This window comes from Ursus maritimus, unplaced genomic scaffold (assembly GCF_017311325.1).
Source record: "Ursus maritimus isolate PB19 unplaced genomic scaffold, ASM1731132v1 scaffold_9, whole genome shotgun sequence".
Lineage (NCBI taxonomy): Eukaryota > Metazoa > Chordata > Mammalia > Carnivora > Ursidae > Ursus > Ursus maritimus.
In genome coordinates, this window is record NW_024427107.1 from 45040895 (window position 1) to 45066167 (window position 25273).

Genomic DNA, 25273 nt, shown 5'->3' on the forward strand with positions numbered 1-25273 from the left:
GGCCTTTTCAAAAGCAAAACAGACAAAACAACATAATACTGTCTTACTGGTTACCATTTGAGAAAAGGAACTTAACCTATAGCTCACCTCATGCATAAAAATCAATTCCAGTTGGTTCACAGATCTAAGTATGAAAAGTAAAATCATAAAGCTTCTAAAAGTTAACATAGAGAATATTTCTGTGAAAAGATTTCTTAAACATACAAAAGTACTAACCAGAAAAGACAAGACTGACAAATTGGAATATAATAAACTCAAGAGGCAGTATTAAGTGAGTGGGACAAGACAGCTGCCACATATAACTACTAAAGGACCAAGCACCCAGAATATGGAAAGAACACTTACAAATCAAGATAGACAATCAAAAAGAAAAATGGGCAAGGGATTTAACAGGCACTTAACAAAAGGATACGAAAAAGTGCTCAACAACATTTGTCATCAGGGAGATACAGATTAAAGCCACATTGAGATACACACCCAGAAGGGTGGCTAAAATTCAGACTGACATTTCCAAGTATTAGCAAAGATGTGGATTGCTGGTGGGAGTGTAAAATGGCACAACTACTTTGGAAAACTGTTTAATGGTATCTACCAAATTTGAACATACAGATACTCTATTACCCAATCACACTACTAAAAGTAACTGCACAAGAGAAGTGAATGCCCACATGCATCAAGAGATACATAACAATATTAATAGCAACATTAGTTATAACAAGCCAAAATACTAGATGCAACCCACACTTCTTCCAAGAGAACTGTATATATTCCCATTTTAGTATACTAGAAATTAATGAATATCAACAAAATACTGCTTCACACAAAACAAGAATGAATCTCACACAAAAGACGGCATACTGTATGTATAATTCTATTTAAATAAAGTTTAAAACCAGGCAGAACTAATCTATGATGACAGAAGTCAGGAGTATAGCTACCTTTTGTGGGGAGGCACAAAAGGAACTTTGACATATGTGGTAGTCTCAAAGTATTTTCACTTTGTGATAAATCACTGACCTACAAACTCATGTTCAATATACTTTACTGAATGATTGTTGTATCACAAAGTAAAAAAAAAAAAAAAAAAAAAGCTTCCTGAGCTGGTATCTACACATATCCCTGAGAAAGTCATATTGATTTCCCAACACAAAATCTAGAAAAACATTTCACTCAGGCAAATATTATTCTTGTCCATCAGTTTATATTTTCCCATTATTTGCAGCATTCTCTGCTAATTCTGAGGAAAATACAGGGTGTAATGGTAGGTTTTACTAAAATTTTCTGCAGATTTTCTTCCATGTTTTTATTTTAACTTGCATCTCAAAATGGCTTCTGTACTCCACAGTGAAATATATTTATCATAGAAGAGAACTACAGAGGGAATCCATCTTGGGGGACTTACCATAAGAATCTGTCACTTAAAATAGTAAACCAATGGTACTTATCAGTATCACCTGGGAAATTTTTCAAAATATACACTTTAAGAAACCTGATAGCCATATAATTTTTTTCTCCAAAAGAGAACCTTGTATAAATTAATAGAAGTTTTTTTTTAAAGATTTATTAATTTGAGAGAGATAACGTATAGGAGTTGGGGTGAGAGAGAGAATCTCAAGCAGACTCTGCTGAGCGCAGAGCTGGACATGGGGCTTGATCCCATGACCCTGAGATCATAATATGAGCCAAAATCAAGAGTTCAGATGCTCAACTGAGCCACCCAGGTGCCCTTAGAAGTACTCTTAATATTTAAAGTAGGATAACAGGCAAATTGGAACATGTATGCACCCTATTTAGGAAATCCTTCTAAAACACTGTGAAAATACACAAGTACGCCTCAAAGGAAAAATAAATCTGAATACTAAAACTTTAATATTTCTGTAAGGTAAAAAATATTATAATGTAGAAAGACAATGATAAATCAGGAAAACGTGTATAACAATGAACAAGTTTCCCTACTATACAAATAACTTTTACACGTTAATAAGAAAAAGATGTACAACCTGATAGCAAGGATACACGGAGGATGTCTGAAGAAAAAATTATAAAAATCAGAAAGATAGGATATAGTTTTTAACAACCACAACTAAAACAAAAATTTAAACACTAGATACCCTCTCTGTGCACATTAGATTGACAAAGGTTGTAAAGAGTTGGTGAGCGTGTACTGAAAGAAACATCTCACATACTGTTGGGAGGAGTGCAAATCAGCACAATTCAGAGGAACCAATTTGGCCTTATCTATTAAATGTCAAAATGGAAGTTTTTTTTGACCAGCAATCCTACATGTAAAACTTATTCTTCAGAAAATATAAGGACACAGGTGTGCAAAGATAATGCAAGTTGGTACAGCCACTCTGGAAAACAGTGTGGAGGTCCCTTAAAAAGTTAAAAATTGAGCTACCCTATGACCCAGCCATTGCACTACTGGGTATTTACCCCAAAGATACAGACGCAGAGAAGGGCCATATGCACCCCAATGTTCATAGCAGCATTGTCCACAATAGTCAAATCGTGGAAGGAACCGAGATGCCCTTCAACAGATGACTGGATTAAGAAGTTGTGGTCCATATATACAATGGAATATTACTCAGCTATCAGAAAAAACGAGTTCTCAACATTTGCTGCAACATGGACGGCACTGGAGGGGATAATGCTAAGTGAAATAAGTCAAGCAGAGAAAGACAATTATCATATGATTTCTCTCATCTATGGAACATAAGAACTAGGAAGATTGGTAGGGGAAGAAAGGGATAAAGAAAGGGGGGGTAATCAGAAGGGGGAATGAAGCATGAGAGACTATGGACTATGAGAAACAAACTGAGGCCCTCAGAGGGGAGGGGGGTGGGGAATGGGATAGACTGGTGATGGGTAGTAAGGAGGGCACGTATTGCATGGTGCACTGGGTGTTATATGCAACTAATGAATCATCGAACTTTACATCGGAAACCGGGGATGTACTGTATGGTGACTAACATAATAAAAAAACATTAAAATAAAATTAAATTAAAAAAAAGAAAATATAAGGACACAGGTGTGCAAAGATAATGTGCAAGGAAAATTCCCTTTAGCCTAGTTGATAGAAGCAATCAAAACAGGACCAAAACAACCTGAAAAGAACTTACGTGTCTAACAGGCGACTGGTAAAAATAAATGAACCAGCCACAATTTATGTGCAATGATATGGAAAGCACTCTCTCTATAATGCTAAGTGAATAACTGCAAAATAGTGTGTATAATATGAGCACATTTGTGGAAAAACCATACCCACCCAGCTTACATATACACACAACAATTTTTGGAAAAATATTAAGAAACCATTGACAATTGTTACCTTGGGGAGTACAATCTAGTATGACTTTCTGCCTTCTGCAGAGTTTAAAACTATATCAGAGCATCCACTACTTAGAGTTAAAAAAAAAAAAAAAAAAAAACTAATTGAACTCCACAAGCAATAACAAACAATATATTTTGCCCTAAAGCTAACCAATTATAATAAGGATGGGGTGAGAGTTGGTGCATTTTATATTTAGGTCAGTAATTTAGTGGCACACTCTGATTAAGAACCACTAATACTAAGGAGACTTGAAACAAAACTCCATAGGCCTTGCCTCTGAAACAAGGTCCTTGTTTTTCATTACTTTAGGTACAAAAAATAAAAGTTCCATTAAAAACAACAATTCAGGGGGTGCCTGGGTGGCTCAGTCGGTTAAGCGGTTAAGCGTCTGCCTTCAGTTCAGAACATGATCCCAGGGTGAGGCTGTATCCCTGCTCAGCGGGGAGCCTGCTTTTCCCCTCTCCCTCTGCAGCTCCCCCTGCTTGTGCTCTGTCAAATAAATACGTAAATAAATAATCTTAAAAAACAACAACACAAACAAACAACAACTCAGTTTATTAGTAATTGTCAGCCAAATGGGTTACGGTGAGGTACCCCTTAACCCATGGCAGAGAGATGATGAGAGAGACTTATTTAAAAATCCACATAATTTAATGACTATCTTTCTGCAGAAATAATCCACGGAAGTGTCTACAAGCACGTAACTAAAGAGTATTGGGAATGCCTCAATCAAAGGAACTTTGGCTAACTTGGGATTGCTAAGACTACACCCTAAACCACTAAGAAAAAAAAAAAAGTACTACAGAAATTCTGCCAATTTGAACAGATGACAAAATGTGTGTGTGAAATTAAAAAAACTTTCAGTGATTCAGAAACTTATTTTTAGAAAAAGTTGACTTCATTCTCCAGTGAAAAATAAAAACCTATTATTTGCATCATTTAATATAGTACTGTTCTTTTGAACTCAACTTTTTTTTGAAGTAAACTATCAACTATATGAATCTGTATTATGTTCTTTTTTTTTTTTTTTTTTAAGATTTTATTTATTTGACAGAGAGAGACAGCCAGTGAGAGAGGGAACACAAGCAGGGGGAGTGGAAGAGGAAGAAGTAAGGCTTCCCAGCGGAGCATGGAGCCTGATGTGGGGCTCCATCCCAGGATTCCGGGATCACGCCCTGAGCCAAAGGCAGACCCTTAACGACTGAGCCACCCAGGCGCCCCAATCTGTATTATGTTCTGCCTCTGAAATGCACACACCATTAAGACAAAAATATTATTTCAGTTTTAAAACAAATGGCTGGGTTGTAGGTTGGAAAAAGAAGGGAAAATATGTTGCATATAATAATACCATTATAGAGTTCAAAAGTCCTTTTTATCTGTGTCTTAAGCCTCATTGCTCGATAAAAAAAGGTTTTATTAATCTTATTTGATAGGAAAACTGAAGTTCAGAGAGAGTAAATATTGCAACGTAAGTAAATGATTAGGTTTAAGGGTTATGGGAAATTCCGGTGTTCTGATACCTCGGCCTCGGTACCATTATCTGCCTGCAGCTGCCTTCATGAAACAACTTCTCTAGTCACTATCAGGATATCAAAAATTATCTCAGAAAATAAAAGACAATTACATCTTACACATCATCTGGGGCTGGTCTTAATTATCCTTCAACTCCATGTTTCACTCAAACCATTCCTCCTGTCTGAAATGCCACTCCCTTTTTCTCCTCCTAACCAAACTGTACTCCACTTTTATAATTCAGATGAAACTTAATTTTGTTCACTTTTTTTCCTATCTTTAATAAGGTTTTTAAGGTAGAACGTGAGTATTTGTGATTTCTTTAATACAACAGAACCAAGATGGTGTCGTGAACATAAACATCACGAACAAATACCAATGAGTATTTCCTAAAATGACACAATGTCACTGAAGTGATACTATTCCATAACCACAAGAAAATATCAGTCTTGTTATTTCACTGTCGTACTTCCTAGGCACATAATGTGTACTATTTTTTTTTAAGTCCAATTAGTTCATACTAGGTCTACAAAGAGAAATATCACATCTACTGTATTAAATACAGAACAGATTATATATAAAAACATAGATATTTACATGGTATAACAGAATAGTTCATACCACTTCAGAGCATGAACAGATGATGAAAGGCAGTAAATGTACTAATAACATAATCTGAAATATCCCCAACTCCTAATAATCCCCAATCTTGGGAGCTCTTTACATTGACGTACTAGCCGAGTTTAGTTACTGAAACAGAAAAGAATAATAAAACACAAGTATACCCTAAAGTATGTATTTTCAACTAAGTATCTACAATCATAATCACTGTCAACACCAATGTCACAAGGAATTCTAGTCATCTATTAAACTGTGAGAAAGGTCTCTCCTCTCCCTCATTCTCAGTATAGCATAACTCCCAACAAGTAACCAAGACTACCAATTGTTGCTACACACTCATGCCCCTAAAGAAAACGGCTGGAGAGGGAGCGCCTAGGTGTGTCAGTCGGTTAAGTGTCTGCCTTTGCTCAGGTCATGATCCCAGGGTCCTGGGATTGAGTTTCGCACTGGGCTCCTTGCTCAGCAGGGAGCCTGCTTCTCCCTCTGTCTGCTGTTCCCCTTGCTTGTGCTCCTGCTCTCTCTCACAAATAAAAAAATCTTTTAAAAAAAGTGGTTGGAGAATTAGTTTTATTGCTGGCAAAGGAGACCCACTTTTGACCTTTAATGAACTTCAACTAAAGAACAGCACCAAAGACTGGTACTGAGAAGGACAGAGACCCACACCTGCTCATCTAACCTTTTCTAGTTCAGGGTTCATATCCCTTTAAAGTTAAGGTCTCTTGATTCTTACTTTTTTCTACTTTTTTTGGCAGGGGAGAGGAGGAGAGGGAGAGGAGAGAGATAATCTTAAAGCAGCCTTCACTCCCAGTGCAGAACCCAACATGGGACTCAGTCTCACAACCCTGAGATCATGACCTGAGCCACAATTGTCAGACTCTTGCTTAACTGACTGAGCCACCCAGGTGCCCCTACTTTTTTCTATCTCTTGAGAATATGTGAGGGATTATGAAATAGGAATGGCTAAAAACAAAGGTATTTCTACCAACATGTGTCAAAGCTTTGTAGAATTAAGATTTAGTAAAAGTGCTAAGAACTTTGTACTGACTCATAAAATACATCTAATTTGACGCCACACTATTTTTTATACTTTGTAAAGATTACAGAAATTGAGCATTCCAGTTGAAGCATCTAATCAATAATTACAATACTGTTTTAAATGAAAATATGTACCAGATTTTAAACACTCAATTTATAAACAGGATAGACAAGAACAGTCAGAAGGCTCAAATACATACAAATAGTAGCCCACTGTTTAAGAAAAGCTGTATGTATCAGTCAGGGTCCTGGCAAAAAACAAAGTACTCTCAAAGACGTAACTGAGGGCACATTGAAAAAAGTGTGGGCAGGGTTAAAGGAACCAAACAGAGATGGCAAAGTACTCAGGAACCCACTGCCACCCTCTGGAATGAAGGGGCAGGAGGAAACAATTACTGAAGAGGAATTGTGCAATAGAAGTTGGAGAAACAATATCCAGCTTCTCTCTGTGGCTCTTCAATATCCTGCCAATACCTCAAACTGGTTAAGTCCAACAAAGGAGCCCAAATGAGGCAGTTCTTAGAAGTCAACTCCCCTCTGGGACACAAAGCAAGGCAGAGATGGGTGAAGAGTGGATCTGGAGGGGCACATTAAAAAAAAAAAAAATCCAGTGCTGGATGTATAAGAGAATTTGGGAGTCAAGACCTGGTTTAGCTACTTTTAGTTATAAAATTCCTGTTTAAAGTATAATACTGAGTCTGTGATCTCCACTACAATATATGGATGATACCACTCACTTCAAATAGATGTTAGGAGAATAAAGTGAAGCTGACATGTGCTAAAAGTACCTAGCAAAATCTGGCATATATTATACTAAATGTTAGCTGAAATGAAATGTAACACAAGCTTTGTATCCCTAGAGCCTAACACAATGTGTAACTTATAGCAAATGCCTAATAAACTCTGGCTAAATAAATTATGATGCCGAAAACATGTAAGTGGAAATGAGGAACTGAGGATTCTATCCATATCTTTACTTCTGGTTTACTATCACTGTACGATCCTTATTAAGGGATATAATCTTACTATATCCAGCTTTTTACATTATGAAAAGTTAAGAACCTTTATCCCAGGAGTGCTACAGGAGAAATAAAACATGTTAAGTATCTTGACACTATGTCAATTCAAGAATTATCGATTTAAGGTTTCTCCTAATGAGCATCTCCTAATCATAAACACTTCAATAGCACCGAATAGCCACCCACATGCTAAGTGATTTAAAACTAATCAGAAGGTATTCTAGAAATGTAGAAGGCTGGGCAAAAAAGTTTACAGACAATAAATCACTCTCCAAGAGAAAATTCCTTTATACTCTTGATCAGTTTTTGCCTCTGTTATTCAGCTAAAATTAAGTTTCTTCTGTTACTTCTCGGAAAGGTTAAAATATAGAGAAAATCCAAAAATTTTGTATGGATGGTCTAAATACTAAGTAGAAGAGCAAAAAGTACCTACAACTTCGAATTTCTTTTTTAGATGTCTGACACCCAGATGTTCTGCACCTCTAAAAACTTGCATGTAACGAACGTAGCATGGAACAACATTTATTAGCACTGTTGAAGAGAACACCTAAGTATAAAGTCATTTTCTTGTTTTTAAGTGAGGAGGAAATAGGCACAGAGATCCCGACCAGAGTTTCTATAGCTCACTAATTTGGTTACTAGTGAAGCCTGAGCTATCTTATATTCAAGTGAAAGACTCAAGAAAGAAGATAAACAAGACTTTCTATTTTAGATGTTGTATTCTGTATTAAAAAGCATAACAGGCTATTAAACTTCAGCGATATACACATGTTGCGAAGTTGGGAGAAGATAAGGAATAAAAAACTTATTCATTTCAATGGCTATATATTTGGTATTGTATGTGAAACTGGGAGACAAAGAAGGACATTTGCTTTGGTGGGAAAGATATTTTTAGTATTTCTCAGGTGTTTACAAGTCATTTATACTTCACTTTCTATGGCCTAACCACATGCTCATATCCCACTGTTGGGACTTTTCCTCACTGATGTGTAAAACTTATGTATAAAGAACACTTGCTTTTATGTGTCAAAATATTTTTTTAAAAACTGTACTTGATTTTATGGCAATTCTCCAATGTAGGTATTTCAAATTTTCTTAATGAGTTCAAATTCACAAATCTTTCTCTTTACGACTTTAGGGTTCTATTCCTGTCTTGGAAGAGTCTTGCTTACTCTAAGAGTATGATTTTAAAATGCTCTCGTTTCCTTCTGGTACTTCTACAGTTTATCTTTTTGCTTAACACTTCCATCCATTTCAATTCATTTTAATGTTAGGAATAAGTGAGATCAAAACTTGATGTTTTCTAAATGGCTAGCCAGTTACCTCAACACCAGTTGTTGAGCAATGATCTCTTTTTCATCCACAACTCCCACCTACTTAATAAGCTACATCTTAGTGTGAATTCTTGCTATTTAGGTGGTATGGACTTCTAAAATAAGCTCTTCAAATAAACTACCAAACTGTTTTATTCCAATTTGTACTCCCACCAGTCAGAAAGGTGCTTATTTCCCTAATTCTTACCAACATCCTATGTTATTTCAATAGCTTTTTCAGAGTGACAAAAAATAGTAAGTACTTCAATTTCCATTTATTTCATTACTAAACAAATCCAACATTTGTTCACATTGTCTTTATTTCTTCAATGATTTATCTGTTCATGCACAATGATTTTTTTGTCCATTTTTACACTGGAACATTAATGTTCTTCTTTGATTTTAAACGTTCAATATTTACTTCCTAACATTTGCCCTTTAATTCTGTAACACTTTGAAGAGGTTTAAAACTTTTATTTAGTCATATCTACCAAACTCTTCTGTAAATTCTTTCATTGTTTTATATGCTTAAAGAATCTTTTCAGAGGATGAAATCTGTTTATCAACTACAATTTTTGGTATTCATTCCTTCTCGAGGATCCAAGTCCACCTGAGGTCATTTCCTTTCGGTCTGAAGAGTATCCTATAGCATTTCTTGGTATGCAGGTTTCCTTGCAACGAATTCTCTCAACTTGTTTATCTGAAAAATGTCCTTATTTAACCTTCATGTTTTATTTTGGCTCAATTCAGAATTCCAGGTTGACAGCTTTATCCTTTTAGAAGTTTAAACAGGTCATTCCATTGTCTTCTAACCTCCATCATTCCTGATAAGTCATCCTTAACTGATATTTTAATTCCTCTGTATATAATGTGTCTTTCCCCCCCCTTTGGCTGCATTCCATATTTTCTTTCTACCTTTGATGTTCAGCAGTTTAAGATGTGCCTAGACGTGGTTTTCCTTGTATTTATCCTGCTTGGGTTTCACTTAACTTCTTGGATTTGAAATTGATTTTAAATTGAATAAGTGAATTTTCTGGCAATTACTTCTTCAAATATTTTTTTATCCTGTTTCACCTCTCCTTCTGCCATTCGTATGTTAGACAGTTTAATACTGTCCCATTGGCCACCAAGGCTCTGTTCATTTTTTGTAATGCTTCTTCTCCATTCTTTAGATTGACAAATTTTTATTGATCTTTAAATTCACCAATTCTACATCTGTCATCCCCAATCTGCTGTTAAATCCATTCAGTGAAATTTTCATTTCAGATATTGGACTTTTTAATTCTAGAATGTCTATTCCTTTTATATAATTTCCACTTCTCCAATGAGATTACCGATCTGTTCAGTCATTATCATGCTTCTCCCTTTAAGTCATTGAAAATATTACAGTTGCTTTAAAGTCTACTAATTCTGCTAACATTAGCGTCTGCTACCATTTGGGTGAGATGGTATTGACATTAAGTCATATTTTCCTGATTCTAGTAATTGCCTATTATAAACTGGATATTGTGGATGATACATTGTAGAAACTTTAAGAGTCTCTTATCTTCTCCTGAAGAGTGAGGATGTGTATTATACCTGGCCGTTTGGATTTGTGGAGGCTTGGTTTATATTTTTTTAGAATGGGTCTTGAAGAACACATGTTTACCAAGGCCCTTTAATTTGGTGGGAATAAAAAACCAAATTCTGTCTACCTCTCTACCTTAGCTGCAATATTTCTAGTCAGCATTTTCAGTTTTACAGCTGTTGTTTTCCATTGAGTTCAGTGGTATCTTCCATGCACAATTCAGGGGTCACCTAGGTCGGGGTGGGGGGAGTTTATTCATAGATTTTAAGGCTATCCTACTATAAGTCCCTCCTCTCTGGAATTTGTCAATTTCCAGCAATTCTGGCCCTCCCAAACTTCATTTCTTGACACCTCAAACCAGTAAGACTCTGACTTTCTGCTTGATTTCCAGCTGCCTTGTGCTCCATGGTCTTTTCCTCAAGAGGAAAGCTGTATAAATTTTTTTTTTTAAAACATCTGGCAGTTTTCCAAAGGATATCGTCAACTAGGTTCTGAGATACAGTATTTTTTTTTTTTAAAGATTTTATTTATTTATTTGACAGAGATAGAGACAGCCAGCGAGAGAGGGAACACAAGCAGGGGGAGTGGGAGAGGAAGAAGCAGGCTCACAGCAGAGGAGCCTGATGTGGGGCTCGATCCCATAACGCCGGGATCACGCCCCGAGCCGAAGGCAGACACTTAACCGCTATGCCACCCAGGCGCCCCTGAGATACAGTATTCTTGAATCTGTATACGATGCTGTCATAGGAAATCTAAGCCCAACATTAAGTATACATTATCCTTAAAATATAAAGTTACTGTACAGCTTTTAAAAACTGATCTTTAAAAAGTTTCTTGCAAGACCGGTGATGGGTAGTAAGGAGGGCACGTATTGCATGGTGCACTGGGTGTTATACGCAACTAATGAATCATCGAGCCTTACATCGGAAACCGGGGATGTACTGTATAGTGACTAACATAATATAATAAAAAATCATTAAAAATAAAATAAAGTAAAATAAAATGTTTCGCATTACCCAATACTTGCAACTGTAATGGCTTCTAGGAATAACTAAATTTGTTAAACTTTTTGCCTTTTTACTATAAGTAACCTGTATAAGTGTTATTTAGTCTTTCAATAAATATGTCCAATGTCCATCATGTGCCAGATATTCTTCTAGGTGGTAGATATACAATACCAAATAGAAATGGGCGAGGCCCCTGTTCTGTGGAATTTTCATTCCAGTGCATCTAAAAAACTGAACAAAGATATTTCTGAACAAAGATATTTCAGACTATGTCTTCCCCAAACAATAATATGGGTGATTTTGCAAGGACCTACATTATAATAAAGTGATGCCCTTTTTTCATAATTTTGAAGGAAAATTTGATTTTATATTTGGGCATATATGGCTGTCCCATAATCTAAATAAATACTTATCAAAATCCATTTTAAAGCTTTCTTTTAAAAAACCATACCCTGACAGCAACTCTATTTTTCATTGTAACAATGGTTTTCTGACACCATAAATAGCTGACAATTTAAGTTATACAAAAAGGAATCACTGGTTATCTGACCATACAACCTAGTATAGAGAACATTCATTTAGGTCACTGTGCACAATTTCAGGAATCAATACTGGTAAATAAACAGTGGGGGAAATCTTCAAAACCTGACTCATATCTTTGGTTCTACCCTTCCTCCAATGTTCAATAAAGGTTCCTGAGGCAGTGAGAAAAGAAGTACCTATCTTTCCATACTGTCTCCTGTACAGAGAGCTGCAAACAACAATCTATAAATTTAAACATGGCTAGGTACAATTTAATGTAGTAACTGACTACCAAAAACCAGAATTATCATAAGTCATCTTTTGATCAAACCACAACTAGAAGTGATGTATTAAAAATGATGCGTCCACACATAAGCTAATTTTGGCCCAAAATAAACAATGCTTTTGTAAATTTGAACCATCTCATTAAAAGAAGTCTGAGGCATTTAATTTTCTTGGATTTTCATATATGGCTTTCTCTAAACAGAGATAAATCACTAAAGTTCATTATAACAAAGTTTGCTGTTACTCAAAAAGATTTTTTAAATGTTTAAAGCTTTTTTTTTTTAAGTTATGTCATTTGTTTTGCCAACCTCAGATTTGGAAATGCCATGTTTTCCTCTAATAAATCTATCCCCAATATAGCTGCCAAATTCAGCTATCGCAGCAGTGCAGGTTCTGCCCATAATTCTCGCTGCCCAAATAATGTTAAGACACACTCTTATAAAAACTCTGAATTATTAAACATCTCCTTATACTATCTATTAAAGTAAAAATGTAACAGGCACAACAATAAATTTTTGGAGAAGGATAAAAATGCTTAAAAATAACAGCTAATACATGGATAGGCTTCGAAGAAATCCATGAAATCTCTAAAATGGTATACTAAATTGTGAATAACTATATATTCTAGGGACAGAATCCACAGCTTTCAAGAGATTCTCCAAGGAGTCTAAAGTGTAACAAGAGGTTAACAGCTACCACTGAGATGTTAATGTCTACTGGCAAATTAAATTCCAACATCAGTTTCTGTAAATTTGCTGCTCTCAATAATTTATATTAGTATGATATTCATATCTGTACTAATTGTTAACTGAGCTAACACTTGTATCCCACTAAGATTTGAAGTGGCAGTTCTTTCTGAAAAGAGTTAAGTTTTGGGGAAGGCTAAAAAACTACTCTCATCCCTAAAATAAATGTTTCAGGTTCATAATGCAAGAATAAACATGAGGTATGTATATGGCCCAGAATAATCTATCACATGTTTAAAATATAAAATTATACAAATAAAGGCTAATCAATATTGTAAATTCAAAGGACAACTGATTATAAATATGTATAAAAAGGTATTTTAATGCTATCATGTCATCTTCACTTAAAATGGCAATTACCACTGGAAAATGTTTTTAAGTTTATCATTCCTCATAAAGTAAATCGATGACAATATCTCTATTTAAAATGTAGTGGACACAGAGGTAAAATATTTGCTGTCCGGTATGAAAGAATGAGCAATGGTGCTAGAAATACAATCTATTTCAATTATTTGAATGTCTCATCAGAAACATGAGCATATTATAATGCAGCTCTAAGGAAATCTGGGTTCTATTTATTGCTACCAAGTGGTTTTGTGGCTTTGGTTCAGTAACCACCTCTCTGTACCATCTGTATAACAGGGAAAACACAACTGTGGCAGAGATGATGTTATATACTCACCTGTTTCATTTTCCTCCCAAGCGCATAGGAGGACCACAATTTTCCATTACACTTGCTGCTAAATGCAGACATGTGTCTAGTCCTGACCAATGCAATGATGTATGCTCCTTCCAGGACTGGTCCCTAAATCTTCCCTTCACACATCCTTTGAGCTCTCTCTCTTCCCTCACTGGCTTGCTGAATGTAGTAATCCTAGTGGTGACTCCAAGCAGGCCATAGGGGCAGCTGAATCACAAGACGATAGGAATGTGGATACCTCAGTCATCTACATGGTTCTTTGTGCGAGAAACTTTTATTGTTCTACACCATGAGATTTTGGGGTTGTTTCAGACACAATTATCTTAACCTAGAGGTTTTTAAATACTATTCAAATGTGGGGTAATGACAGCAACTTTTTATCCAGAAAGTAAGGCATGGACTTTGGAGTCACAAGTCTGGGTTCAAGTTCAGCCTCCTGACACTTATTGTGCCGTGTGACACTGAGTTAAATTACTAAGACAGTTTCTTCAACTATAAAATAGGAGTAATAGTAATATACCTACAGCCCACCAGATTATTATTAGGATTAAGTGAAATAACATATACAAAGAATGCAGCATAGGGTATGGTACATATTAACTAATTAACCAAACTATTATAAATATCTAAGAAGATGGTTACAAATGTAACTAAACTACCTACTGGATAAAACTGTTGGAAAGATTATCACACTTTAAGGTTAGAAATAAAACAAATTGTTGGCTCCGAAAGGGCTTTTCTAATGTAATCAGAAAAGTTAGCAATTTGGAAGTTTGGAATACATCATTATAGTACATTAATTTCTCCAAGGTAAACATAAATGTTTTTAGTCTTATGTTTATACAGCTATAAACCTACCTCAAGTGGTCTTCCTAATATATTTTTTAAAGATTTTGTCAGAGAGAAAGAGAGAGAGAGGACACACGCAACATGCAAGTGGAGCAGGCAGAGGGAGAAGCAGGCTCCCTGCTGAGCAAGGAGCCCGATGCAGGGAGCCCAATGTGGGATTCGATCCCAGCACCCTGGGATCATGACCTGAGCTGAAGGCAGACACTTAACCGACTGAACCACGCAGGCATCCTGTGGTCTAATATTACAAAATAGATCAATAATTTCAATTCAACTACTTATAAATGGATGAGGTGGGGGTAATTCAAACAGATCATTAGCATAGGCAAGTATCAGTTTCCAGCAAGTTTTTAAGAATGATTCAAATATATTACTTTGAGCTCTGTCCTCTAGTTTCTACAATTTCACAGAAAAAGAAACTAAAAGTTCAAGAGCACACTATTCCCATATTTCACAAAGCCTCTCCAAAGAGATAGTTCTTAAACAGCTTCACAAACATACACCTGCCACATTTACCTATCGAAACCTATTCTTTTTTTTCCTACTTTTTTTAATAATAATTTTTTAGTATATCCTTAGTTTTTGATGCAATGTTCCATGATTCATTATTTGCGTATAACACCCAGTGCACCATGCAATATGTGCCCTCCTTAATACCCATCACCGGCCTATCCCAATCCCCCACCACCCTCCCCTCTGAAGCCCTCAGTTGTTTCCCAGAGTCCACAGTCTCTCATGGTTCATTCTCCCTTCTGTTTACCCCCCCTTCATTCTTCCCTTCCTGCTCCTACCAATCTTCCTATTTCTTACTGAAACCTATTCTTGCTTGGGAGGTAGAATAGAATGGTACTTTGTGGTTTTAAGTCATCCACATGGTTCTTTACATGTAAGAATAATTACAAATTATTACTCACTACAAATAATACTAATTACTTAATCTACCACAAGAAGTAAGCTGCTGCAGAAAGCAAAAGCATTATTCATTCCATTTTTCCAAGAAGAAGAAGATTAAAAACATTTCGGCTGCCTCATTCCAGGCCCTCTTTGTTCAGAAGGGCAAACCAATAGGGAAATAGGAAAAAATCCTGGGCATGAGTAACCAGAAACATTCAAAATGCCAGGCATGATGGAATGCCTAGAGACATTCTAAAGTTTTAAAATAGGTTTTAAAAAAGGTATCTAGTTGTCAAAAAATTTTTGAACTGGTTAAAATACTCACTGCTACAGATTAACAGAAGGGAAATACTAACCTTGTCTGAAATCTTAGCCAGATCTATCTACTTTTTTGAATCTCAATTTCCTTATTTGCAAGTTGAAGTGACTGAACCAGATAATGTCAAAGGTCCCTTAGTTCTAAAAGACTATGATTCAAATATACAAATGCATAGTTTTAATATACAGCATACTCTAGGGTTAAAAGTAGGTAATTTTTTTCTGAGATAATTTTTGTTTTAAAAAATATCTCTAAATTCTCTAAAATGTCAGTATACTCTTTTGTTTTAGTAAATCGAGTGGAATGAGTATAATCTTTGCCTTTCTGATAGTCTTCTTCTGAGACCAAATACAGAAGCACATACGTCACTGAACTGGAATTACTAAGTTGAACTGAAAGTCAGGATATAAGACTTCTCTTGGCTTTACAACTCTCCCAGAATGACTGTGCTTCACTTTTTCCTTGTCTATAAAATAAGGGAAAATGTGTTACCACCAATTTCATTGGATTTGTATTAAAGTGTATCTCTGAAACACTCTGAACTACTCAGACAAGACTGTTACAGAAGAGATATTTTTCATTAGTAACTTGTCATAGCAAGTCCAAGCATAAAAACAAAAGAAAGAAGTTCCCATGAGACTACTGCATATGAGGGTCCTGTTACCTCCCACACTGGAATCGGTTACAATGAATAAATCAATACAAGATGCTCTTATAATACGAAGAATCTGGAAAGGTGACTAGGTCCACTGCAGCATCAGATTTTAAATCTCTGATCTACATAAATACTGCCGGAACTAATCTATCCTTCAGTTTTTGTTTACATGAATAACCAACAGTTCTTAAATAGGCATTCTTAAAATAGTGAAATAAAGTCCTTTGGAAAGGGGTAGGGACTGATAAGTGGGTGAAGGGGGAAAATAAAACAACCATTTAGAAAAGCCTATCATCACAAGATATATTACGTATAGCACAATGACCAATTCTTTCGTCCAAATCAAGGGTGGCAACGGTTACCTGATAAGCAGTTATACATAGCCAAATCAAAGAGATGTCTCCTTATGACAAGCAATACCATTTAAAAAAAAAGCCTTAAAATTTTTTTACTACGGATGAATATCTTTTGGCTTTCTGCATAAATATAATACACTTTACTAATGTCCTTAGCAAAAATTTCTGGCATCATGTAGTAGGTTGAATGGTGGTCGTCAAAAGATATGTTCCCATCCATGTCTGGAACCTGTTAATAACATCTCAGAAAAATTTTTAGTAATTTAGAATCACCAACCTGGAATGACTTGTGGAGATAAGGTAGGAGTCAGGCCTTGAAAGAAGAGCAGGACCTTAGATATGCAGAGAAGATGGAAAAGGGTATTCCAGGCAGAGACAAAGGCCTAGGAAAAGTCATGGGGGTGAAACTATGGATGTTTTGTTAACATATTTACCAAACAGATCAACTGGCTTCAGCGTTGGTTTTTTTGCAGAATGGTGAAGAGACTAAGGTTAGATTCTGGAGGGTTTTGAGGGCCATGAAAATTTGAAATTTATCTGTGAGAAGCAAATGGAGATTTATAAACAAAAAGACTAATGTGATCATTCAGAAACCAGGTGATTAATGAAATTTCAGTCTGGGAAGATAAGAGAAAGTGGTCTAAACTCTGGCTCTACCACATTACCTATGTGGATAAATCTTTAGACCAGCACTATCCAACAGCACTTTCTGAAATGATGGAAATATTCTAGACCTGCATTGTCCAATATGGTAGCCAGTAGCCACATATGGCTATAGAGCATTTGAAATGTGACTGGTGCAACTGAGGAACTGAAATTTAAATTTTTTAAAATGTTAACTAATTTAAACTTAAATAGCTTCATGTGGCAAGTAATGATACATTGAACTGAGTAGCTCTACACTACAGTTTTCTCACTTATAAAATACAGAGGTTAAATTAGAACACTAGTGTCACTTGGATAAGTTCCACAGCCAAATAAAGTTGCCGCAGCGTTCTGAGAAAAAGTAATGAGTATTCAAGCAGATGCACCTGAGCATGACTAGCACAGTTCCAGGTTTGTAACCTTTTCATTTCACTCTTTGTATCTCCGTGATTAATTTAAGAGACTCACTCTGTCTCCTGATTAGTGATTTTTCAAATTGGTCTTTAGGTTGATGTTTCCTAAGAATCTATAGTTAAATATCTAATGCATCTAATTTAATAAAATTTCTGTGGAAAGGAACAAACATTTCATGCAAAATGCCCCTAGAGCTATGCTGTTCAGTGTAAACACGTACTGGATCAAAGACTTAGTATGAATAAAAGAATGTAAAGTCATTAATATATGTTGAAATGATAATATTTTGGATACACTGCATTAAATAAAATATATTATGAAAATTAGTTTCACCTGTTTTTTACTTTTAATTTAGCTAATAGAAAAATCTTAAATTACATTTATGACTCGCATTAGACTCTATTAGACAGCCCTGCTGTAGAGAAAGTTATAAAATAGATACCTTACAGTATACATACTTTATTCAGTTAGTACATAATTTATTCAACATCTATTATTGTCAAGCTTTATGCTAAGTGCTAGACCTTAACAGTGAACACAGAGAATGGTCCCTGCCATTAGAGGTTAAATTGTCTCCTACACTTCCAATGCACATTTCACATATATTACCTCATTTGTGATAATGCATAAGGATAATTTACTTTTTTTTTTAAAAGATTTTATTTATTTATTTGACAGAGATAGAGACAGCCAGCGAGAGAGGGAACACAAGCAGGGGGAGTGGGAGAAGAAGAAGCGGGCTCATAGCAGAGGAGCCTGATGTGGGGCTCGATCCCATAACGCCGGGATCACGCCCTGAGCCGAAGGCAGACGCTTAACCGCTGTGCCACCCAGGTGCCCCAGGATAATTTACTTTTAGAATACTTTACCATTTGGGGGAGCAAATGTCAATACTTGACTTAGAATTGCAAAATATTAAGCATAGAGATTCACACTAATGGTTGTCTATTTTTGTGATACATGCTATATAATGTTTATCTGCAAGCATAATACTATCACATTCCCAATAGCTTCTCCCAGTTTCCTGATCCCTCCCTCTAACTGGTTTGCTCCCTCTTTATGGCTCACCTCTTCCAGACTGTCTCTTCAACTGGCAACCTGCCTGCTCTTCACATTACAGCAGGGCTATTTATACTTTCAGGGGTCTCCAAAGAAGGAAAGAGGTTGAAAACGTAAACTGTACATAATTTTAGGCAGCCAACTCCAGTTTTTTGGACCCAAGACTGAGCTTTGAAGTTTCTTTGGGCTTAAACTTCGTGATTTCTGTATTTTGCTTCGTAATTCAATGCACAAACTTACTTGAGAGCTACAACAACTCATTAGTTTTGTCCCACTGAGACTTTCACATAAGAAAACTATTCCAAATAGGACTTCTAAAACAAATTAACCAGTAGTATTTCTCTAGCAAATGATTTTTAAAATAAAATCTAGGTAACATCAATAGGGCAAGAACATATGTTTTTAAGGCTAATGGCATTGCTTTCTGTTACCAATAAACTAAATGTTCAGGTTTTATTGACAGCTACAAAGAAAGCAATACAAACAAAACTACTTTATCAAAAGGTGGTAATTTTTCCCACTTTAATAGAGAAAGTATTACTGACATATGAAAGCTATTGAGAAACAAATGAAGTACCCAAATTTCAAACACCCAAAATTATTTCACTGCCTTTCTTGGTTAAGTCTACCACCATCAGAAATACAGATGTGGTTAGCAAAGGAATATTATCCCTCTGTCTTTAGCTGTGCAGGTGTGGTTATATACATAGTTGTTTCAATGTTACACATCTTCTACCGGCAAACAAATAACTATTATGACATTAAAAGGAAAAAAAAAAAGCTGAAGAAAATAGTAAGTACTCCTGATTGGGAAAAAAAAAAATTGTCTAAGGAAAATTTAGCTATTCTCCATAAGTAATCAGATTAGCATTTCGCTAAAAAGGAGTCAAACCAAAATCTTTAAGCTAAAGTACTTCATATATGATCACGGGTCCTTTCAATCATTAAACTAGTGCTAACATGCCAAATACAATGCAATCAAATATAAGTTTACGAATTCAACTTTTCTTTGGTCTTCAAGCCCGAATGGCCTATTTTTCATATGAGCCTCAAACAAAAAAGCATAAACCTTACTGCAAAACCAGTCTGCATTTGACAATCAATTGTCACTTGTTAATAGCATCAGGAAAACAAGTAACAATTCCCTAAAATTTCCTTTATAACCTGAAGAGAGAATATAAGGAGACAATTCAGATGTAAATGCAACAAAATTTAACCCCAGCTACTCTGTGCCCAGCACTAGACTAGGGACTTTAACATGTTATCACAAATATTTGTCCTCCTTTTTCCTCCCTTGATAAATTCAGAAAGCTACGTTTCTCAATCCTCAGTGCCCTTCAGATTAAAAAAGCAAAGCCAAGGTGAGAGGGTGGGAGATGATTACAAACCAAAGAATTTCTGTGATAAACTCAAATTAAGTGTTTAAGATAAAATCAGAACCTGCCATAATATACAACAGATTCTTTCAAAGGCTAAAAAAGTTTGCTTCCAATTACCTATATTTAATTCTATCTAATAACCCCATGAGAACAAATAGTATCTTTCAATCTGATCGCATTAAAGAGAGGTGGCCCCAAGTGTCTTACATTCACAACTGCAAAAATATTACTTTATGATTTTCCCTACTTCAAATTTATGAAATGCATTTATTTTCCACTAACATGCCGAGGTATCTTTAAAAACAAATACTAATCTTAGTATCTTTCATACATTAGGCAGAAAAAAATATGGTTTCATTTAGTCAAGTAAAAAGGCACCCCAAATTCTACAAATCACCATGAAAATTTTAAAAATAATTTTCAACACTGGTTAGATAGTAAAACAGGCTGTTCTTTATATAAACTAATGATCAACTGAGGCCTTCCCCAAATGAAACAACAATATTTAAAGTAGCTACTACCTGGAGACTTGGGTTGTGTTTCAACTCCTAAAACCTGCTGCAGTTTTAAAAGTTAATCTAACTGGAATCCTCCCGGAAGTCAACAATTTTGAAAAAAATACTTCAACATTAGTTGACAAGTGTAATTTTTTTCCCCTCAGAAAGACACCTTGTGGTGACATTACAATAGTTTCCATGGAGGCATGAAATTTAAACTTGTTATATTGTATATAATAAAAAGAATATTAAGATAAAGGGCTTTTTGTTGTTGTTGCATAATTTGATTAAGTCCCAAGACTTAATTCCAAATCTTTACCATGGAATTCCAAATAGCAGGGAAAGAACATTTGAAAATAAGAGTTAAGAACAGATCATCGCCATTTTCTCCACAGAGAGAAGTATTTACATTTTAATTCAGTTCATACAGCTGGGTGTTAAGGAAGCATAGAAAGGCAAATACGGTAATAGCTTGAATTATAAACACACGTGAAAAGGTGCCTATTAAGATGGTTAATGGCAAAACTGAAAATGAAAATAAGGCATACCGTCATACTTCGTATAACCAAGAGTCAAGGAATCTAGGTTAAAATAATAAAACATGAATAAGACAGCCATGTTCCTAACAAAAAGAAAAAAAAAGTGGAACGGAAAGAAAAGATCACAACATTTTAAGGCAACCATGGGGAAAGACTGCTTTACGCCTCCACTGTTTACTAACATTTAAAACTAGCATTTCTAGTCAACACCTGGATTTGAAAATAGCAGCACGGAAACACTGTCCTTTCCAACGTAAACCCAACAGAACATTCTGCAACGTTTTGAATAGTAAATAAACATTAACCAGAATAAAGTATCGTTCGCGTATTTCCACCTTTAAGGACCAATGGGAAAAAATTAAGAGCTTTCTTTCTCCCATATATAGCCTTAGCCCCTCTCTCCCCTCTTTTATTTATTGCTCTTGTCGCGGGGCTAATGAACCCTAAACTTCTTTTTCGTCTTCCCATTAATGGAAATGGGGGGGGGGACAACGAGAGAGGGAAACCCAGATGACAGAGAAACTGGAAATTAAAAACCGTGGCGTTTCTTGCTGGGTGAAGGCTAGGAACACCCTGGAGGTTTAGCAAAACAATCCTGGATAGACCCCTCTTAACAAATACTTTAAACCCAAGGCAACACCATTTTTCGTATGTTTAATTTCTGCTTTTGAAGGGGATGGCAGTTCTCCCAGATGAATCTTCCCGAGTGCATGCCAACCCATCCCCAGAGCCCCCGGCAGCAGGGGTTGGGGGCTCTCGCCCCAGCTCTGAATTTGCAACGAGGCCCGGAAATCGGTCCCGTTACAGCCGATTTCACCCATCAGGAATGTGCTCCACCCCCGCTGCCTCCCCGCGGCGGCCGCCCTCGGTGTCGGCTGCTTCAGCGGCCGGGAAGGGCTGCAGGGGAGCCCCGCCTCGGCCCGTCACAACACTGATGGGTCGGCCGCCGACTCCACAGACTACCCGGGCCGTGAGGGCAGAGCTCGGGGCGGATCCCACGCTCCGCCGCAGCGTGCGCGGCCCAGGGGGCGCCAGCGCCGGGTCAGGGAAGGGGACGCGGAACCAGCCCGAGGCCTGACCCCCAGGACCGGCCCCGAGCCCGAGAGGGGGCGCCTTTCCCGTGGGATTTCTGAATCCATTTCCGTCCCGGGGAGGGGCGCGAGGACAGCGGCCGTGCCGGAGCGCCTCGAGTGGAAACGGGAGCCGCCCCTGTCCTCCCGCACCCAGGAGCAACCTCCTCCCGTTCCGCCCGTACCTTCAACTCCTCAGAGCGGTGGCGGGTGCCGGAGTGCGGGTGAGGAGGCCCATCTCTCGGCGGCGGCGGCAGAAGCCGAAGGAAGTACGGAGGAGGGTTCCTCAGACCCGCCGAGACGCCTCTCAGCTGGGGCGGGGGGAACGCAGAGGAGGGGTCCCGACGGCCGCTTTCCCGAACTCCTCCTCCGCAGTTCTGTCTTGACGGCTGTTCCCGGGAACCAGCGCCCCAACTGCCATTCTCCCCCTCCTTCAGCCCCCGCTGTCTCCGCCTCCTCCTCCCACTCCTTCCTCCCGCCCCCGGCCCACCCCGCCCCGCCCCGCCCCGCCCCGGCGCGCCGCCCGCGTGCCGTGCGTCATGGCGTCACGCCCACCGGGCCCGCCGCGGGCGGCTCTGGGAGGCTGTCGTTCGCTCGCGCACGTTCGGCCTGGCTCGTCTTGGCGGGTCCCGCTTGCGACCGGGTGTCGGGGAGGGCCGCGTTCCGCTCGTCCCCTATGCGGGCCAGTCAGTCGCCCTTTCTGCCCCTCGGCAGGCAGCACTTTGCCCAGAGCGGGCGGGGCTGTGGGGCAGGTGTCGCCTCCGAGGATGGGTGGGGTGGCTGGAGCTGCTCCCGACGTGGTGGTAGACGCTGGACTTGAGGACCCTGGCTTTTGGCATTCCGCACGCCATTTATTACTCGTTTCTTTGTGTTCTCACGGTTCACCTGTTAGGTTGGCAGCCCCAGGGAGAGCAAGGCTGGGATGTTGCTGCGAGTTTCTGCTCCTGTCCGCGTGGAAATGTCTTCCTGAGAGTGGCGGTGCTCCCGCCGCTTCGTTCTTAACTGTTTTAGAAGACCTCATTCTTCCGCAGGGGCTGCTAGCAGCAGCACTTAGCCGCAATTTAACACCCTATGTGAGGGTGCAGAGAATATTTGCCACTCGCCTCTTCCCTTCCCCCACATCTCTTAATTTCACAAAGTCGCTGAAGTATTCAAAATTCATACTTAAGTACTTACTGATACATTCTGAATTACTTTAATCCAGCTTTAGCTATTCCATCCCCTTATCCTTTAAACCAGTCATACCTCCCCTTTGAATTTTTTAACCTGCGTATGGTTTAGTATCAGTTCTTTTTAGTTGAATAAACCATTCAGTACAGACCTGGTCCATTCCTTCATAGTTGATTTCAAGATTCAGAGTCACTCTTCCTTGGAATACTGAGAAACGGAATGTGATGGATGCTGGACAGAATGTCCATTCGCCATCTGTTACTTAACTAAATATATCATCCTATCAATCCTTGTTTTAGTATGTCTGTCTAATTTAAATTAGAAACAAACCAAGGAGCCATGGTCTTTCAAACAGTACTTGGTATCTTTGGTAACCCAGTAAATGTTTACCAATTAGAAAACTAAACAAGTTAAGCATTTGGTCCAAGTATTTTTTTTTTTTTACCACAAACACTAAAGGAAGTCATAATGGGCATATTTATTTTCATTTATTGAAGTTTTAAAGCTGTTATATATTCCTTTAAATCCTACTTGAAGGCTGCCTGCAATTTAATCAATGAGATACTTTGTACAAGTAGTACAATAGTATAAGTTAAATGGATTTATGGAACAGTACTCATACGTAATATAATCCTTAAGAATATATCAACATGTTGAACATTTCAGAACAGATGGGGCATTGGCTTGGAAGGAGGTTTTGAGGAAAGAGGCTATGCAAAGTGGAAACGGTCTTGTACTCTGTACAATTGTCTTTTCCAGAGATGCCTTTTCCTGCTTGTCTTCTTGAAAACTAGAGGGATTTCCTACGCTTCACTAAGGCAACATAGATCTGTTTAAAAAACAAAAAAAACACAAATATCTATTGAACATCTCCACTTGAATCCCCATGGGTACCTCAAACTCAGCCTGTCCAAGACAGAATTTCTCTTTTCCTCAAAACTGTGTCTCTCATTCACCCAGGCCCAAGCCAGAGACCTAGGATTCTGGTCATTTCCAATTCATAATTAACCTTAAGTTCTGTTAAATATCCCTGTACTCTCTCTTCTGTATCCCCCTTCTGACTTTAGGGCAGTGATTTCCACTTTCCACATCAGAATCCCCCGAGGAGCTTTAAAAAAATCCCGATGCCCAGGCTGCCTCCACTAATTAAGTCAGAATCTCTGAGGATGACACTCTAGCATCAGGATTTTAAAAAAACCTCTCCAGGTGATTCCAATGCATAGCCATGGTTGAAAACTAATGCTAGGGCCTCATCATTTCTCACCAGGTTACTGCAAAAGCACAATAATTGGCCCCCGGTGCCTTGATTTTTGGCAGCATTCTCCTTTCTTTCCCTATTCTCTTCTAATTCATTCAGAATCAATTCAACTGGGGCACCTGGGTGGCTCAGTTGGTTAAGCGGCTGCCTTGGGCTCAAGTCATGATCCCAGCGTCCTGGGATCGAGCTCCTTCCTCAGCAGGGAGCCTGCTTCTCCCACTCCACCTGTTTGTGCTCTCTCTCTATCTCTGTCAAATAAATAAATAATACTTTCAAAAGAAGAATCAATTCAATAAATATTTAGTGCCAAGTATGTGTATGGCGGGGAAGGTGGGGAGTTTCCCCAGAAACTGGGAATACAGAAATGAAAAAGATAGCCCTTGTACCTGGTCTCATAGAGCTTACAGTCTGGGGGAGTGGGGTGACACAGTTGGGAAAGGCAGAAAAAACAACAAAGAAATATAGGAAAGGAAATAAATTTACCTGCATGACATATAGAAACCAGGGA

The 25273-nt window shown here is 37.8% G+C and overlaps 1 protein-coding gene across 1 annotated transcript in view; it reads right to left on the reverse strand.

Moving 5' to 3' along the window:
- Window positions 1-22818, reverse strand: part of RNF19A (ring finger protein 19A, RBR E3 ubiquitin protein ligase) — a 52893-nt gene extending 30075 nt beyond the window's left edge. The window contains exon 1 of the mRNA XM_040625725.1: window positions 22523-22818. The gene's annotated coding sequence lies outside the window, so the exon portion shown is untranslated. The remainder of the gene's footprint in view (window positions 1-22522) is intronic.
- Between the last annotated feature and the right edge of the window lie 2455 nt (window positions 22819-25273).